Genomic DNA, 20346 nt, shown 5'->3' on the forward strand with positions numbered 1-20346 from the left:
GAATTTGTTATGGATCATGAATTTTCAATAAGCAGAATTTAAAGTTATTGGGATAAAAAAAAGGAAAAGGAAGAGTAAGTTAAAGGAATAGTAAAGAAGAAAGACAATTAAAAGACAAAATGTGCTAATTTGATCTTCGCTACTCCCGAGAAGTAATTTCATATATCCCATACATTACAATGCCTTTACCTCAATTATTTATAGAGGTAATTTTAGCCTAACAATTATTAGCTAGGACTTTCTAAAGTATTACTCAATATGAGGCAAAATACATTGTATAAGCTGGACCCCACTGGAAGGCTAATAACTAATTTGATTCTCTTTGCCAGGTTGACATTTTGCATCAACTTCCTGTAGCAGAATCCATAGCTTCCTCAACCGAATTCCCCATGGTTTGTGCACCTCTTTTGCCACACCTCTTGTAGGTCAAGATCTCCTTCATTGCATGACATTACCCTGGGCCAACAAATTCACCTTGTCCTCAAGTTGATGAGAAGGAAAGACCAACAGCATACGTTGAAGATCCTCCCAATTGGCATCTGTTGTAGGCAAATCCTTCCATAACACCAGATTTTCAGCTTGATCCGAGACGAGGAATGATAACGTATATCTAGGATTTCTTCGGGTTGTGCCACTAATTTAAGTCAGGAGTCAAATGAGGAGGAATGGGGGAAGCAGCTGGTGATCCTACTACTGTTGTAAGCTGAGATACATGAAATGTACACTAGTGGAAAAAAACCTCATTTGCTGCGGTTTTTTAGCCATAATATGCTGCGGTTTTGGCCCTAAGCATTAGTGATAGCAGCAGATGACCTATTTTAAATGCTGCGGTTTAAAACCGCAGCAGAAAAATGCACTATATGCTACGAGCATCCCAAAAACCGCAGCATATAGTCATACACTATATGCTGCGGGCCTCCTTAAAACCGCAACATATAGTGTATGACTATATGCTGCGGTTTTAAGGAGGCCCGCAGCATTTATATATATATATATATATATATATATATATATATATATATATATATATATATATATATATATATATATATATATATATATATATATATATAGTGCTTTTTTCGTTTAATACTATTAAATAATCTAATAATGTACAATGTAATAAACAATGATTAATCCAATGATAATCACCAATTAACACCAATAATCACCAATAATATCTTTGTAAACTCTCGATCGTATACATAATATAATAATATGTACATATACAAATTAAAGTCCTAAATCTAAACTAATTACATTATTTACCAAGAACAAAAATTAGCAAGATACGCGGCAATTTTGTCTTTCAATTCGCGTATTTCCCCATCTCTCAAAGGGCGTGTTTTCCTTGGATTGTCGTATAAAACCGATAATATAATATAAAATTAAAAGATACATAAACATTAGATTTTACCAATAATAGTAAATATATATATTATAATTTAAGAACGTAACAAATACTTACGACATCTATGTTTTTGACTCCAACCTCCTTCACGAATTTTAAGATATCGTCCATGTATTTGAGAGTGTAGTAGCCGCAATCAACGAAATTAGAAGGTTGTCAAAAGCACTAAGAGAAAATAGATGTTAGTTCCAAAAAAGCTTAAAAACCCATAAAATCTCAACTTAACACGTAATTTCGAGCATATGAACTAACCACTTTAACACAATAATATATACCAAATAGTGTTGTGTGCCAAGGTTCGTGCAAAACAAACCAAGTTTGAGCTACTTTATGCGCGAAAGTGCCAAAAAAGCTTAAAAACGCATAAAATCGCAACTTAACACGTGATTTTTAGCATATGAATATGATTTACAATTCTAACCACTTCAACACAATAATATATACCAAATAGTGTTGTGTGCCAAGTTTTGTGCAAAACAAACCAAGTTTGAGCTACTTTATCCGCAAAAGTGCCAAAAACGCTTAAAAACCTTAAAATCGCAACTTAACACGTAATTTCTAGCATATGACGATGATTTACAATTCTAACAGATTCAACACAATAATATATACCAAATAGTTTTGTATGTCAAGTTTCGTGCAAAACAAACCAAGTTTGAGCTACTTTTTGCGCGAAAGTGCCAAAAAAACACTTAAAAACTCTTAAAATCATAACTTAACACGTAATTTCTAGCATATGACTATGATTTTCAATTCTAACCACTTCAACACAATAATATATACCAAATAGTGTTGTGTGCCAAGTTTCGTGCAAACAAAACCAAATTTGAGCTACTTTATGCTCGAAAGTGCCAAAAACACTTAAAAACCCACAAAATCGCAACTTAACACGTAACTTCTAGCATACGACTATGATTTTCAATTCTAACCACTTCAACACAATAATATATACCTAATAGTGTTGTGTGCCAAGTTTCGTGCAAAACAAACCAAGTTTGAGCTACTTTATGCGCGAAAGTGACAAAAACACTTAAAAACCCACAAAATCGCAACTTAACACGTAACTTCTAGCATACGACTATGATTTTCAATTCTAACCACTTCAACACAATAATATATACCAAATAGTGTTGTATTCCAAGTTTTGTGCAAAAACAAACCAAGTTTGAGCTACTTAATGCGCTAAAGTGCCAAAAACGCTTAAAAACCTTTAAAATCGCTACTTAACACGTAATTTCTAGCATATGACTATGATTTACAATTCTAACAGATTCAACACAATAATATATACCAAATAGTTTTGTATGCCAAGTTTCGTGAAAAACAAACCAAGTTTGAGCTACTTTTTGCGCGAAACTGCCAAAAACACTTAAAAACTCTTAAAATCACAACTTAACACGTAATTTCTAGCATATGATTATGATTTTCAATTCAAACCACTTCAACACAATAATATATACCAAATAGTGTTATGTGCCAAGTTTCGTGCAAAACAAACCAAGTTTGAGCTACTTTATGCGCGAAATTGCCAAAAACGCTTAAAAACCCTTAAAATCGCAACTTAACACGTAACTTGTAGCATACGACTATGATTTTCAATTCTAACCACTTCAACACAATAATATATACCAAATAGTGTTGTATTCCAAGTTTTGTGCAAAAACAAACCAAGTTTGAGCTACTTAATGCGCTAAAGTGCCAAAAACGCTTAAAAACCTTTAAAATCGCTACTTAACACGTAATTTCTAGCATATGACGATGATTTACAATTCTAACAGATTCAACACAATAATATATACCAAATAGTTTTGTATGTCAAGTTTCGTGCAAAACAAACCAAGTTTGAGCTACTTTTTGCGCGAAAGTGCCAAAAAAACACTTAAAAACTCTTAAAATCACAACTTAACACGTAATTTCTAGCATATGACTATGATTTTCAATTCTAACCACTTCAACACAATAATATATACCAAATATTGTTGTGTGCCAAGTTTCGTGCAAAACAAACCAAGTTTGAGCTACTTTATCCGCAAAAGTGCCAAAAACGCTCAAAAACCCTTAAAATCGCAACTTAACACGTAATTTCTAGCATATGACTATGATTTTCAATTCTAACCACTTCATCACAATAATAAATAACAAATAGTGTTGTATACCAAGTTTCGTGCAAAAACAAACCAAGTTTGAGCTACTTTATGCGCTAAAGTGCCAAAAACGCTTAAAAACCTTTAAAATCGCAACTTAACACGTAATTTCTAGCATATGACTATGATTTTCAATTCTAACCACTTCAACACAATAATATATACGAAATAGTGTTGTGTGCCAAGTTTCGTGCAAAACAAACCAAGTTTGAGCTACTTTATGCTCGAAAGTGCCAAAAACACTTAAAAACCCACAAAATCGCAACTTAACACGTAACTTCTAGCATACGACTATGATTTTCAATTTTAACCACTTCAACACAATAATATATACCAAATAGTGTTGTGTGCCAACTTTTGTGCAAAACAAATCAAGTTTGAGCTACTTTATGCGCAAAAGTGCCAAAAACGCTTAAAAATCCTTAAAATCGCTACTTAACACGTTATTTCTAGCATATGACTATAATTTACAATTCTAACCACTTCAACACAATAATATATACCAATTAGCGTTGTGTGCCATGTTTCGTGCGAAAAAACCCAAGTTTGAGCTACTTTATGCGCGAAAGCGCCAAAAACACTTTAAAAACCATAAAATCGCAACTTCACACGTACTTTCTAGAATATGACTATAATTTTCAATTCTAACCACTTCAACAAAATAATATATACCAAATAGTGTTTTGTTCCAAGTTTCGTGAAAAACAAACCAAGTTTGAGCTACTTTATACGCAAAAGTGCCAAAAACGCTTAAAATCTTTAAAATTGCAACTTAACACGTAATTTCTAGCATATGACTATGATTTTCAATTCTAACCACTTCAACACAATAATATATACCAAATAGTGTTGTGTGCCAAGTTTCGTGCAAAACAAACTAAGTTTGAGCTACTTTATGCGCGAAAGTGCCAAAAACACTTAAAAACCCACAAAATCACAACTTAACACGTAACTTCTAGCATATGACTATGATTTTCAATTCTAACGACTTCAACACAATAATATATACCAAATAGTGTTGTATACCAAGTTTCGTGCAAAAACAAACCAAGTTTGAGCTAATTTATGCGCTAAAGTGCCAAAAACGCTTAAAAACCTTTAAAATCTCAACTTAACACGTAATTTCTAGCATATGACTATGATTTATAATTCTAACCACTTCAACACAATAATATATACCAAATAGTTTTGTGTGCCAAGTTTCGTGCAAAACAAACCAAGTTTGAGCTACTTTTTGCGCGAAAGTGCCAAAAACGCTTAAAAACTCTTAAAATCGCAACTTAACACGTAATTTCTAGCATATGACTATGATTTTAAATTTTAACCACTTCAACACTTTAATATATACCAAATAGTGTTATGTGCCAAGTTTCGTGCAAAACAAACCAAGTTTGAGCTACTTTATGCGCGAAAGTGCCAAAAACACTTAAAAACCCACAAAATCGCAACTTAACACGTAACTTCTAGCATACGACTATGATTTACAATTCTAACCACTTCAACACAATAATATATACCTAATAGTGTTGTGTGCCAAGTTTCGTGCAAAACAAACCAAGTTTGAGCTACTTCATGGTCTCCGGTGTAGGATTTTACCCTTCGGGGGTAGTAATGGGCTAGACTGCTACGGGGGTAATGGGCTCGGGTGTTGGCTCGGCCGAAGCCTTAGGATCCCCATGTTGACTTTGCTGATTCTCGACAATCAGATTTGCTAAGTCAACAGTGGGTGCTCCCATCTTCTGCAATACCAGCGCCACCTTGGCGATAACGTCCTTCATAATTTCTGCTCTGAGGGTTGCGACTTCATTAGGTGGCATCGATCGGGATTGAGTAGCAACACACTCTTTTCCGAGTGCCTTCTTTAACCCCACGCGGATGCCTCCTTTTCCAACTACCCACCCTCTATGGTCTTTCCTAAAGACCATCAACATTGCCTCTTAGGGTGAACTCCCCCGTAGCTTCTTTTTCCTTCCAGCCTATCTGTTCAAATAAAAAGTGACATATATAACAATTAGTATAAGTAAATCAAAGCCAAAAAATACAAAACAAATCAAGAATATACTTAATAATTTCAAAACTCACCACAGCATCAGCAACCGTCTTCGTTCCCGAATCTGTGATTGTAAATTTACCACTTGCATCTCGAGAATGAAGTCCGCAATACTAATTCCGCACCCGATCTCCAGCAGGAGTATTCATGGATGCAGAGGTAAACGTAGATGAGGTCGTGGCTAGACTCTGATTGGGGTATAAAATCGCATCCACCCACTCTTTTCAGGCCTCATCGTACGTTTTTGGGCCCAAGCGATGGTAAAACTTCCTTTTGCTTGCTGATTCAGAAGTTTTACCACGCTTTTCCTAATTAATCAATAGAAATCAAATGTCATATATTAGTTTAATGATTAAATCAAAAGAAGTAAATTCAAATCAAAAGCTATAATATAATAGGGAATACTTACAACTTCAATGGAAGTTGTTCTTTTGGGAACAAAAGCCTCTCATTCCTTCTTTGATATGTGACCCCATATTTCGTAGGGCATCTTCGAAGGTGCTTGCTCTCCCCCTTCGTTTCCCATTTTGACCTTTTTGGTCGTACGGGCACGCTTCTTTGTGATCTAGCCAGTTACTAGCTTGGATTTGAAATCTCTGAATCTTTCAGCAACAGCTGAAAGAAACACATTCTTCTTCTCCTCATCGCTCTCGATGTGTAGAAGATTCTAAAAAAAAAAATTATATTTATTAGTGTCAATTAAATTAATTTTAAAATGAAACTAAATGAATAAAAATAGTAAAGTTGCTTACCATAGTATCATTCCATAGAGAGTTCTTCAAACCCTCTGGAACCTCGTTCCATGCGTACAATATTAAAATCTTGCGGATACATAGGCCCACTTGTTTTCCATATTGCCTACGTCATTTTCCACAGGGTTGATCCAATGCATTGCATTCCAAATGCATGGGTTCTGTGACTTTGAGGTTTTTCGTAGGACCTCGCCCTTTTCTTTTCTTATTGGTAGTGGGAGCATCCATTGGTGGGGCATCTTCAGTGTCATAATCATTGTTAAGTGGTGGAGCGTCTTCAGCCATACGCTCATATCTCACAATTTGGTCCTCTTCAGTGTAATGACTATGTTGCTCATTATCCGAGATCTCAATCTCGGGGACAATTTCGTCTCTGAAAAGATGCATTGTATATCAGTACCTGAAAGTGTATGAATAAAAATATATTAGAACATAAGAATATGACTATGATTTACAATTCTAACCACTTCAACACAATAATATATATCAAATAGTGTTGTGTGCAAAGTTTCATGCAAAACAAACCTCTGTCAACAAGTCAAAAACACACGGACGTTTTCCTAATTCATCCTCGACTCCTTCTATCATCTCATCAACACGATCCACATCTTCATCGACATTCTCTTCATCTGTCTGATCATACCCATCAACATGATCTACTACATCCTCATTGACATCAGCCACATTATTGACGTCCTCAACAACACTTTTCTCTTTGTAAACTCCCTCCTCACCATGCCAAACCCAAACATGATATTGAAGTCTAAACCCATATCGAAGTATGTGCTCCCTAAGGATATCAACACTATCTACCTTTGATACATTGCCACAAGTGACAAATGGGCAATAAAAACCAACTCCCCTCGTCCTAACTTGATGTTCAACCGCAATACTACAAAATTCTAATACGCCATCAACAAATTATGAGGATTCAATGCTTCCAAACATCCAAGAACGATCTTTGGTCATCCTAATTAGTGTGATTTAATTAATTCAAAACAAAATTAATACACAATTTTTAACATATATACTTATTTATAACAAACATATTTAACCCTAAAAATATATACTTATTCATACCAAATCTATTTAACCCTAAATATACATACTTCATATTCTAATTCTATACTTCATACTTCATACTTCAATATTAAGCACTACATTGTAAATAAAATCATATTCTAATTCTAATAGTTAAAGATATAAGTATAACAACAAACCACATTTTTAACAAATTACACAAATATTTAACAAACTAATAACATAAACTTGAATAATGTAAAATTCACAAATAAAATGATATCTTTAGCACTAAATTACTAAATTACATGTTAAACAATAAAGATATGAACTTGCAAATTAGTAAAATAAATATAATAAACTTGATTTCGTGGGTTATGTTATCTACAACGAAAACAGAGAAACAAAATTAGTATACAAACAGTTGCCCTAATTTTCGAGTGTTTTCATTAATATCTTGCAAAACTTAAATACTTAAAAAATTAAAAAGAGAAAAAATACCTTAATTTCATGGGTTTTGAAGATGAATAAGACCAAAGTCAGAAATTTCGAATTTATGAACAGTTACAGCCGTGGGTTTATGAATAAGTAGCAATGAACAAGAAAATGTCGTGGGTTTCAATGGGTTTCAATGGGTTTTTCGAGTGAAAAGAAGTAACAAATATGCCGTGGGTTTATGAACCAAGAAGTAGCAGCGTGAAGAAGAAGATGAAACAGTAGCAGCCGTTAGAGTGTTTTATGAAATTCTTCGTGTGGGTTTTAGGAAAACATTAGCAGCGTGAAGATGGGTATAACGTTAAGAGCAAGAATGATGAAGAAGAGCAAAAACTAAGATGATGAAGAACAGGGTTTTTTGAAACTGTGGTCGGGTTTTTTGAAGAAGATGTACGTATTATGTTTAATGCATGAAATAGAAGAGTACGTTATAAGGCGCGTTTTTGAAAGTATTAAATGCTACGGGCAATAAGAAAACCGCAGCATTTAAGTGGCCAAGTGATTATATGCTACAGGCTAGGAAGAAACCGCAACATTTCATTGGATTATTTGCTGCGGGCTAAGAAGAAACCGCAGCATTTTTGATTGTTTTTTTTTAATTCTTTTTCCTATTTATTGCTGCGTATATAAAAAACCGCAACAAATGACACGCAGCAGATATGTTTTTTTCCACTAGTGGTAGGATGTATTAGAGTAGAATCAGGTAGCTGCAATGTATAGGCCACTTTCCCAATCCTTTGCAATATTTTATATGGACCATAGAAATGAGGTGCTAATTTTTCATTGTTTCGTGTAGCCATAAACCTTTATCTGTATGGTTGTAATTTAAGATAGAGCATATCTCCAACTTCATATGAAACATCTTTCCTCTTCTTATCAGCATAATACTTCATCAATTGTTGAGCTCGAGTTAAATTAAATTGCAGCTCATCTAGAATTGCATCCCTTTCACGGAGTAGTTGATCTAAAACGCACCAAGTGTGGTGGTGGTCGACCGTACAAGGCTTGGAAAGGGGACATCATAGTGGACGAATGAGGTGAAGTATTATACCAATATTCGGCCCATGGTATCCAAGTGGTCCACTTACGGGGTTGCCTATTTATATAACATCTCATATATGTTTCATGTGCCTTGTTAACGATCTCCGTTTGACCGTCGGTTTGTGGATGGACGGAGGTGCTACGGATGAGCTTTGTGTGTTGTAGCTTGAACAACTCCCGCCAAAATTTACTCAAAAATATACGATCCCGATCGGTAACTATGGTAGTAGGAAATCCATGTAGAAATTGGTAGCGACAGAGAATGCCATGTATGGGTGGCGAAGGGGCACGAAATGAGCATACTTGGTTAACGATCCACCACAACTAGCACTGCGTTCATATCGTTGGAAATAGGTAGTCCTTCCACGAAATCCATTGAAATATCGGACCACACATGGGCTGGGATGGGTAAGGGCTGTAACAACCCAGCAGGCGAACAACTTGAGGCCTTTTGCTGTTGGCATACAGTACATTCCCGCACATTTTGCTTTATTTGTTTCCTCATGCCAAACCAAAACCATTCGACAGCAAACCTATTACTTTGTAGAATAGCTTGGCACCCTGCATAGTGAATCCCCTTGGTGCTGCATTTTGATGTTCAATTGCTTGGCGGATCTTCACTAAATTATTGTCATGGTCTACTTCTTGCTGTAGAATATCCCATTGAATAAAGTGTGAGCTAATTAAGGAAATCAATTAGTCGTACTCATCAGGAATCCGAGACAGCTTATCAGCCACTTTGTTGGATGCTCTTGGGTTATATAAGAAATTAAAATCATAGCCCATCAGCTTTAACACCCACTTTTGGTAATCAATGTCGATTTCCCACTGATCCCATATGAATTTAAGGCTTCACTGATCGGTTTTGACAATGAATTCTCTCAAAAACCCTTACAAAAAGGATAATAATTCTCTAAAATAAAATCAATGAGTTCCTCAAGAAAATATTATAAAATTAATTGGCAATTTTAAAAGCAAAATATTTCTTGTAAAATCCAAAAATCGTATGAAAACACTTAAGCACAAAACGTTGGATTTTCTCATATATAAAAACCGGAATTAACATAGCAATTTATAGAAAATAAGATTCCTAAGAAAATGGAATATTCCAATCCATTATCCCATTATCAAAAGATCATGGGAGTAATGCGGATAAAGCAACCATACGGTTATTTGATTAAGTCAAACCAGACATAAATAACCGTTGTTCACATTTGCCTTAAAATAACTTCTGTTCCCTTTAAGCAGCAGTTTCTTCAATAGCTGTTCCTGTTCCAGTATTAATTTCTGGAACGTTTTTGCTATTAATAGAAACGGTTATGCTTATTAGAAATGGTTACTTGCTAACTTGTAGATATAAAGACGGTTAAGAATAATAGCTAAGACCAATTCAACAACAGTTAGTTATATATTTAACAAATCCAAGATTTACTAAATATAGATCCTAAAATAAAGGATCTTAGAAAATAAGGACGTTAATTCATTTTATTTAAAGAAAAACGATTTGCCAATTAATTTTAATAAATTACTACTGCAACAAATTAATTTTATTAAATACATTAACTAAAAATAATAATTAAAATATAATAACCAGAATTTTTAGTCAACGTAGTCAACCTTCAGCTTAGGAACAGTGCGCTGTCTCCAGACTTCAGTTTAGCTAGAACATCCAACTTGGGAACAGTAGATCTGCTGTCTCCATTTTACATCCCAAGCGATATGCTTCTCCTAACCTCTTTTGAAACCTTTTGACATGTACGTTTCCATAAGCTAAGTCATAGGTACTATCAACGATCATTATCACGACCGGATATCGACCTGCACACAATCTCTAAAAACATATTTGCTTAAATAAAGTGTAGTCATCATCAAAACTCAAGAGGTCCAACAAAATGAATGCATAGTTAGCCACAAACTTATGATAATATCCAGTTAGCCCTAAAAATCCTCGTAACTCTTTAAAGGTCCGTTTGGTTCAGTGAGCAGGATTGGAATGGTATGGAACCCCATACCAGGATGGTATGGATTCAGAACTCCATATCAGACTAAAACTGTTTGGTTCAATCCTGTAATAGATATTCAATCCATTCACACTGTTTGGTTCAATTATGGAATGGATTCGGTTGGGGCCAATTAATCATAGCTGCTACCTTCTCTTCATCGATAGCTACCCCACCACACCTCCCCCCCGGCAAAAATCAGGTAAGCAACTTGTGTAGGACCAATTTCACATCTTCCTATTGACAAATAATTGATTCTCAAGCAGAATATTCATAACAATGTCTAAATTGCTGCCTATGGTCCTCCATAGAACGACTATACACAAGTATGTCGTCAAAGAAGACCAATACGAACTTTTGCTAATGTGGCCGGAAAATGTCATTCATGAGTGATTGAAAGGTGATCGGTGCGTTAGGGGTCGTTTTACAAATGTCTTCCTGCCTCATTCTAATCTGATGATAACCGGATTTTAAGTCTAGCTTGGTAAAAACAGTTGCACCATACAGTTCATCTAAAAGCTCATCGATAATAGGAATAGGATACTTATCTGGGGTAGTAGCCTTGTTGAGTGCTCGGTAATCAACACAGAATCTCCAAGAGCCGTCCTTCTTTACAAGGATAACTGGGCAAGAAAACGGGCTGGTTGAGGATTGGATAATTTCTGCCTTGAGCATGTCAGCAACCATGGTTTCTATCTCGGTTTTCTGGAATTGTGGGTAGCGGTAGGGTAGGACATTAATGGGGTTAGTACCATCTTTAAGGGTGATGGTATGGTCTCTGGATCGGTGAGGGGGAAGGCTGGTAATAGGTTGGAATATGGGGTCATACTTTTGAATGATGTCTTCTAAGCAAGGAGGGATTACTGTAGGATCAGTTGTGGGCTCAGCTTGAAGGCCTGCAAATTCGACTAGCACTCCAAGGCTTTCATGTTGGATTGTTCGAAGTATGGCCTTAAATGATATGCAATCTCTGCGTAAGGAAGAGTCGCCCCTAATGACATGGTCCACTTCATTAAGGCTACACCTCATGGTTTGTAATTTCCAATCTATCGTCACTAGTCCAAGCATCTCCAGCCACTGCACTCCCAATACCACATTCGAATGCCCTAACTCAAGAACCAAAAAATCGAGCATTACGGAAATGCCTTGGAATGATAATTGCACATTTTTTCATTCTCTTAGACCTCACACTTCCTTCCTAGTGCCTAAAACAACGGCAAACCGAGCACCGGGATCACATATCAAACCCAATTTCCTCACAAGTGAAGCTGAAATGAAATTATTAGTGGCTCCGAAATCAATTAAAATAACCACCTCTATTCCTTGAACTTAACCTAATAGTTTCATGGTTTTCGTCCCTATAAGACCCACCACCGAACTCAATGAAATGCCTGCTAATGGAACTTCCTCTCCTTCATTTTCAATGGCTTCGTCCACAGTTTCCTCGAACTCTTCACGGTCATCATCAAACGAGACCAACAAACTATATACTCTCTATTTTTACAAACGTGATTGTAGGACCATTTACCATCACAACGAAAGCACAAGCCCTTTTCTCTTTTTCTGTTAATTTGAGGGTGTTCTGTTTTGGTTTATAGGAATGTAAGGGTGTGGAGTGATTATCAGGATAAATAAAATGCTTATATATGGGTCTCGAAGGTGGTTTACAGTGCTTGGTAAAAGAAGAGGTGGGTGGGTAAGGTGTCAACTTAGTGTGGGGAACACGGGTAGGTGAGGGGACGATTTTAAGAAATTGGGAAAAGAAAAGACTAGAGTATTTTTGGTCTATATATTCTGCCCACTCCATTGCTTTTTTTTAAAGTGGTGGCATCAAACAATCTCAATTCTGTCTTAATGTGTTCCTTTAAGACCCAAGCATAATAAATTCAGGCACCTTCTCCAACACCGTAATCTTCTCCACAAACTCCTATGTGTATTCGACCACCGTCCCTTCTTGCTTGACGGCCAGCCACTGTTCGCAAAGGGTGCCTTTGTTTCATGGCCGGAAATTGTTGTGATTAGTGTGACTTGAGTGCACATTTGATAAGGTTCATTCATGTGTGACCTTTGGGATGGAATCCCATGAATGTGTTAATGTGGGTATATTAAGTTAAGTTTTGATGATTGATTTATGATGGTAATTAAGTATGAATTAATAAGGTAATGAAGTGTGAGAGTTATGAGAGTTAATGAAGAAGAAGAAGAGAATTGATTTATGTATGTTCGATCAGAATTCTGACAGAGAAATCAGAATGGTCGCTCGACCTATCCGCTCGCCCGAGCGAGCCTTATTGGCTGGTCGAGCGGTCAGACAGAATGGTCCAGAAAGTACCTGATTCTCGCTCGACCGAGCGAGCTCTCTGATCCGGTCGAGCGGATCCTCTGATGTGCATGGGATGCAGTTTTTCGTCCTTTCAAGTTCTTGGAATTATTTCATATTATTCATTACCCTATATTAATATTGTATTCAAGAGAGCTATTGATATTCTTGTATCTAGTACTATATATAGAGCTCTCATACTCACATTGTAATCAATCCACAAAATACACCCCAAGCCAAACACTAGCCTATATCTCTTCTCTATTGTAATTCTCCATATTTGAGAGTTCTTTGAACTCCTTTTGATTATATAAGAGATACTACACACCGGAGGACGTAGCCTTAGTTGGGTGAACCTCGTTAAATCTTTGTGTCGTTTTATTGCTTTATTTTCTCCTACAAACATCGAAATCATTGTTAGTGTAATTTGTTTGTCACTAAACCTCATACACTCGATCTTGGTAATATTGGAGTTTGAAACACATTGTTCAAACTCTAATACATCGTCGTTTTCAGAAATAATGGAGGATGAGGTTTTTCAGCTCAGCCCAAGTTCGAATCGTGCTTAATTGACATTCCCATTAATACCACAACAGAGCTGCGCCATCCATGCTCATCACGGCTGCTTCAATTCGCTCCTCATCTGTCAAATGATAAAATTTTAAAAACTTTTCAGCCTTGAGTAGCCATCCGTCGGGGCTTCTCCGTAAAACATAGGTATGTCCAGCCTTTTTAGCTTCCAATGCTCTCTTGGGTTCGGTTGGGGACGCCCATAATTCGGATGTGGTGACCCAAATAGGTTGGTATGGATATAATCATGGGGAAAGGTGTGATATGCGTGGGGTTAGGTTGGATGGGAGATAGAATAAGATATGGTTGATATGTGATGGAAATGTATGGGTAGGCTTGAGGTGGGGTACGAAATAGGAACTGGAATGGGTGAGAGGGGTAGGTGATATGAATTCGGGATGGGTAAGGTAGTTTGGGTGGAAGGATGGCCAAAATTTTTGGGGAGTGCGAATTGGATGGTTACTTACTCTGTAATGAGTGTGGGGGAGTTAGGGGTATTTTGGGTCTGGGTACGTGGTGGTGATTGATATTCTGATGGTTGCATTTTTTTTCCATAGCCTCTTGCATCCGATCTTGCCCTCCAATATCATTGAGGCTAAGGAATCTTTGAGGTTCTCCTGGCTCTTCAATAACCTCCCTTCCATTCTCTCCTCTAATGCACACAGTTCAGATTGCCTTTAAGTAGGTAAGTCCTTTTAACATCTCAAGGTCTTGTTGTAACACTCTGAGATTTCTTGACGTCATTAATTAATATTTTAATGATTTTTGGGTATTTTATAATTATATTAAATTGATTTTGAAGTAGTTTTAATAAATTCCTTTCATATACGAATTTAAATATTAACATGTATTTATATTAAAAATATAATTACGATTTTATATAAGGGGGTTCAAATCAAAATAATTATTTTATTTAAAATGTGGGAGCGTACAAAGGTGAGTTTCTTAGTTGGGCCTCGCAAGAAAATAGGTAAATAAATAAGTAAATAAGTGTATAAACAATATTAAAGGATGGGTTAGGGTCGTGAGTACTCCTTTCCTCACTCACAAAGAATCACGCCATTCTTCACGCCTCCATTCCCTCTTCCCTCTCTTCTCCTCTCCCCTCTCCCTCACTGCTGAGCCGCCACTACCACCAAGGGCAGCAGACGGTAGCCGTGACTCACCCCAAGCAGCAGACGGCAGCCGTGACTCATCCCAAGCAGCAGACGGCAACAGCAAAGAAGCAGACAACAACCGTGAGCCATCCCAAGAGCAGCTGCTGTTGCATTTTTCCACCGCCAGCAGTGGCGGCTGCCCCACACGACCACCAATTGTGGTCCACCACTACACTTACCACTCCTCTCTTCACCCATTTTCTCTTGTTCACCTAAGTAAGCCATATCCTCTTCCCTAATTGATTTTCTCTTGTCTTTAATTGAAATTGTTATCAAGTTTATGAGTTTAGTATTGACTTTTGTATTATTTTCATTGAATCTTTTTGTGGGTAAGAGTTTAATTGATGAATTAAACATGTTTATGACTTAGGGTTTGAAGGGTGATTTGAAATTATGGGTTGTGTGTTGATTTTGTATTAGTTTCTTTGAATCTTAGTATGGGTAGTAATTAAATATGTTATCTTTGAACACGAAACGATTAGGGCTTGGATTTAGAGATTGGCCTTTGGTCTAATGTCGAGCAGCAGGAGGATCATAGACAGGCGTAGCAGGTACTGGAGCTTCTTTTGCATTGCATTGCATTTGGGGAGAGTGATGAGGGCGAAGCATAACCTGTGTCATACCGCTGTCTTTCGATTTTGTAGCTCTTGTTATCTTTTGTAAACTTTGGTTGTATATGTTTTGTTATGAGGCCTTGTGTCCTCCCTCATGTATTTGTATTTCCGTTGCGTAGTTTATAACTCTGTATGGTTTTAAGGAGTTAAGTCTTTTTAAAACGCAAACGTCGACACTGGAACCACGATCCATGTTTGGCATGTTCATTTGAGAAACCGGCGACGAATCATTCCGCCGTGACATAGTTTTGATAGGCCGTTGGTGCCTTTACTTTATTAGCTTCTAAATAACTTTTGTTTTTCTACAAAGGCGCCAAGTTTTAAGGCAGATGCTGCCGAAATTTCCACTCACCTTTTTAAAGTTAATATTTAACGTTTATCTAAATTCTTTTCCTTTTCTTTTATGTAACACCCGAATTTCCTCCCGTCCTTTACGGTTTTGGTTTCGTTTAGGGGTCGGAAATTCTGGGGTGTTACACTTGCTCAAGGGCTTCAATTCTTTGTTGATTGGTTGGGTTACCCATGGATCTTTTTTTGCTCGGATACCAGTTGTTATGGATCATGAATTTCCAATAAGCAGAAATTGAAGTTACTGGGATAAAAAAAAAAGGAAAAGGAAGGGTAAGCTAAGGGAATAGTAAAGAAGAAAGACAATTAAAAGAGAAAATGTGCTAATTTGAGCTTAGCTACTCCCGAGAAGTAATTTCATGTATCCCATACATTACAATGCATTTACCTCAATTATTTATAGAGATAATATTAGCCTAACATTCATTAGCTTGGACTTTCTAGAGTATTGCTCAATATGAGGCAAAATACAATGTGTAAGCTGGAACCCACTGGAAGGCTAATAACTAATTTGATTCTCTTTGCCAGGTGGACATTTTGCATCAGCTTCCTGTAACAGAATCCATAGCTTCTTCAACCGAATTCCCCATGTTTTGTGCACCTCTTTTGCCACGCCTCTTGTAGGTCAGGATCTCTTTCATTGGATGCATCAAAGAATTCCACGTTGTTTTACTATTAAAGAATTAAACATGTTTTAAATTATTTTGGTGCCTTTTAGTGAAATTGAGGACCTTGCATACAAAAGCCCGCACCTTCGCCTTGCACCTTGAGAAAAAGGACCTTTTGCACTTCGATGCGCCCAACGCCTCTTAAAATTAAGCAATGAACTAAAGAAAATTATTACAATCATTCTAAGGAATCAATCAGCTATTAGTATACGGATACAGAATACGAGCTTCCTGAATGATATTCAAATTGATGAATGGTATATTAATATTGCTAGCACAATCAGATATCAAAAGTTTTATGACTGACACTGCACTACATGATCAAGAGTAAATAAGAACAGAAACACGAAATAACATCTTTTACACTTGTAAATAAAGCAACAAAAACAAATTTTCTAATGTTCAACCAAACAAACCACATAAGCTCATAAAGCAATTGGTTGTATATTGAAGTTCTAAAAGTACAGGAGCAGGTAGTATTTGTTAGCTAAAAGAGCCAAAATGAACCTGAAGTACTTCAAAAAGCAAAAGGAATGGAAAATCTACAAGTATGCTGCAAGAGAAAAACCGGACATGTTTAAAAAATTAAATAAAAGAGATTGACCTTTTCTTATTGCCAGGTAGCGCAATATCACATGAATAGTCCTTAGTGAGAAGTTCACCAATAAACTCGTCCACATGAGTTAGCAAAAAATCTGATGGTAGACATACAGTTCAAAAAAAACCTAAACAGAAACATAAGCAAAATGAAGGAGAAAGTTAATAGTATGAAATTGGCGGATTACATCCATCTTGCTTCTTCCCTTGCAGCTTTCGATAATCATTGTATAGAGGCTCTAGGTACAAGTAGACATCAGAATCAGTTCTTGTAAGACGTAGAAAGAAGGCCCCTAGTACCCTCACATATTTACAGTAGCAATAACCACAATCAAAACAGAACGAAAAGTAAAAAAAAGAAAAGACACATCACCATCAAACACTCATTTAACATATTTGTGCATCCAACCTTTTAGTCAAAGCTTGAAAACAGCAAAAAACAAGATACAGTTCAGCGAAATTTCCAATTAATTGCAATAACAACAGCAATACTAAATCCTTTGTACCAAAGAAAGTGTAACGTATGAGATCAATAATGACAATCCTCTCAAGTGATATATGGTCTAACACACCTAACTAAAATCGACATACAAGCTAAAAAAAATCAACATCTTCCAATTTTCATGAATTGGAAAGATTCAAGTTAATAAATACTATTAATTTGCAAACTCATAACAGACACATGAATACTAAAAGAGCATAAACTAGTGGTGGTTTAGTTTGGTTTACAATTCATGCGTATTGATATTAATTATCATTAGAAGATCAATAATGTTCTTAAACCATACTTCATGGAACGAATTAAGCAAGCAAAAATATCTCAAATGGTAGTCCAACACGCTGGATTTTTTTGATGAATTCAACACCAAATTCAAACAAATCACCTAAATCATAATTTGGGTTGTGGAGCGAAATTTGAAAACCAAATTCAAAGGAAATGAAATTTAAAAACAAAATTTAAACGTGTGAAAGATTGTGAACTGACTTATAATCTTCGTTTTTTGATGAATTCGACTACTATATCCTTCTCAGGTTAAATTTGGAGCATCTTCATGACAAGGCATACAAAAGAAGTAGGTTTCCGATTACCACCAAAAGTCCCGCCGACGCGGTAGAGTTCCATATCAACGAGAGTTTAGGCGGTAAGACCGAAGCATTGTTTATTCTAGTAAGTATTCTGGTAGATTTTCGACAGAATTATCATTTTGACTAAATTTGTGGATTTTTACCTGTTATGTTCTTTGTTAATGGGTCCGTATGATTCGCCATTATTGAATGTTGATCAATTGAATCAACCCTAACCCTAGCTTTTTCGCTTTGCTCGCAGAAGAGCTAGCGGTTTTCTTTGTTTTCTTCCTCCCGATCTGAAAGTTTAAACACACTAGGATTTCCAGATTCCACAATGCAACCCGAATTATCCCATTTGGGTCATGCATCACCTCTGGCCGATTAACTCCTAAAGCTCACAAAGAGTATTATTCTCGGCCACCGCTAGGGCATACCTTATCAATTCGGATCCGAAAATCCGAATATCGGACTCTAGGAATGAGCTTTTTTTTAATGGAGAATAAGAAAATGTTGTGGGGAACACAATAACCATCGTCTTAGATGAAATAGAGAAATTATGCGAATATTACAAAAATAAGAAATGGATGGACTTTAAAGAACATATAGGTGAAGAAATCGGTCGGGCTAGATGGTCTACCCTATTGAGGTGTGGAGATGCCACAGGAAGATTGGAAAGACTCGGCTAACTGATCTATTCAACAAGATTTAGAGGAAAAATAAAATGCCTAATAACCGGAGAATAAGTACTCTAGTGCTTATTTACAAGATTAAAGGAGATGTCTAAGATTGCTCTAACTATCGAGGAATAAAACTCATGATTCACGAGCCTACTATGAAGTTATGGGAAAGAGGGATACAGATACGTATGAAGAGATATACTCTATATTAGAGAACCAATTTAGATATATATTAGAGTGAGTTACAATAGAAGCATTTCATCTTATGAAAAAAAAATGATGGAACACTATAGTCTAAAAAATAGACTTGCAAATGGTATTCATTGACTTGGAAAATGTTTACGATAACGTATTAAGAGAAGTATTTAGGTGGTTAATGACAAAAAAAACATTCCTAAAAAAAGTTCTATGTTCCTTGCCAACCAACAATGATCACAAGGATTAAAAGAAGTTGAAGTATCAACAAGAATAACAGCTTTGCTAGCCAAGAGTTTGATTCCTTTTTCCCTCATATGGCCTAGCCTCCGATAGCACAAGTTTGGAGAAGACCTTTTCTCAACCGCATACAGCTCACCAAAACACACCTTTAAATGTGTTTTGTATTGAGTGCAACACAAATCACCTCGAGCAACTGTCATTGAGCCCTTAGACAACATTCATTTACCATCACCAAAAGTATGTCTAAAGCCTTCTCGATCAAGAGCATTTCCAGACAACAAATTAAGGCGTTAATCATGAATATGGCGCACATCTTTCAAAGTTAGCATGCACCCAATGCTTGTCTTGACTTGAATATCACCAATACCAACAATGGTCGCCGAACTTTGATTACCCATTTTCACACTACCAAAATCACCAGCTTTGTAGCTTTGAAAATAATCCCTTATAAGGACATAATGGTAAGAAGCTCTTGTATCCACAAGCCACTCTAAATCTGAGCCATCAACATGATGACACTCACAAGTTGCACAAATCAAAGTGACCTCATCATCATTCTTAGATACAGTTGCTGCAATATTTTTGTCGTCTCCATCTCCATGTGATTCTTGCCTTTTATGCTATCTCTTGAACTTGAAACAATACTTCTTAATATGGTCAGGTTTCTAACAATAGTGACAACTCCTAGTCTCATTTCCCGCTCTTGACTTGGACCTACTATGTGAGTTACCACGCCCCTTATTTGGACCTTTGCTCTTGCTTCTTCTCCTGTTCTCAACAACTAACACTTGTGAATTATCGACTCCCATCTCCTTTCTTCTCAACTCTTCAATGAACATACTCTCTTTGATGCCATCCAAAGAAAGTACACCGTATGGAGCAGAGTTGCTGATAGTCACTACAAGGGTTTCCCAATTGTTCGGCAAAAAACTCAACAAGAATAAAGCTTGCAACTCATCATCGAGAACAATCTTCT

The 20346-nt window shown here is 36.4% G+C and overlaps 1 long non-coding RNA gene across 3 annotated transcripts; it reads right to left on the bottom strand.

Moving 5' to 3' along the window:
• Positions 1-4884: 4884 nt before the first annotated feature.
• On the bottom strand, positions 4885-12684 carry LOC130797094 (uncharacterized). Of its 3 annotated transcripts, XR_009038785.1 has the most exons (6): positions 10531-12684; positions 7879-9561; positions 6358-6757; positions 6015-6272; positions 5638-5913; positions 4885-5535 (listed from the first exon to the last, which is right to left on the bottom strand). It is a non-coding gene; the product is annotated as an uncharacterized LOC130797094 (long non-coding RNA). The 3 variants fall into 3 exon arrangements; XR_009038783.1 differs by having other exon boundaries at positions 7879-12682; XR_009038784.1 differs by lacking the exon at positions 7879-9561 and having other exon boundaries at positions 10531-12680.
• Positions 12685-20346: the final 7662 nt, after the last annotated feature.

The sequence above is a fragment of the Amaranthus tricolor genome, chromosome 12 (assembly GCF_026212465.1).
Source record: "Amaranthus tricolor cultivar Red isolate AtriRed21 chromosome 12, ASM2621246v1, whole genome shotgun sequence".
Lineage (NCBI taxonomy): Eukaryota > Viridiplantae > Streptophyta > Magnoliopsida > Caryophyllales > Amaranthaceae > Amaranthus > Amaranthus tricolor.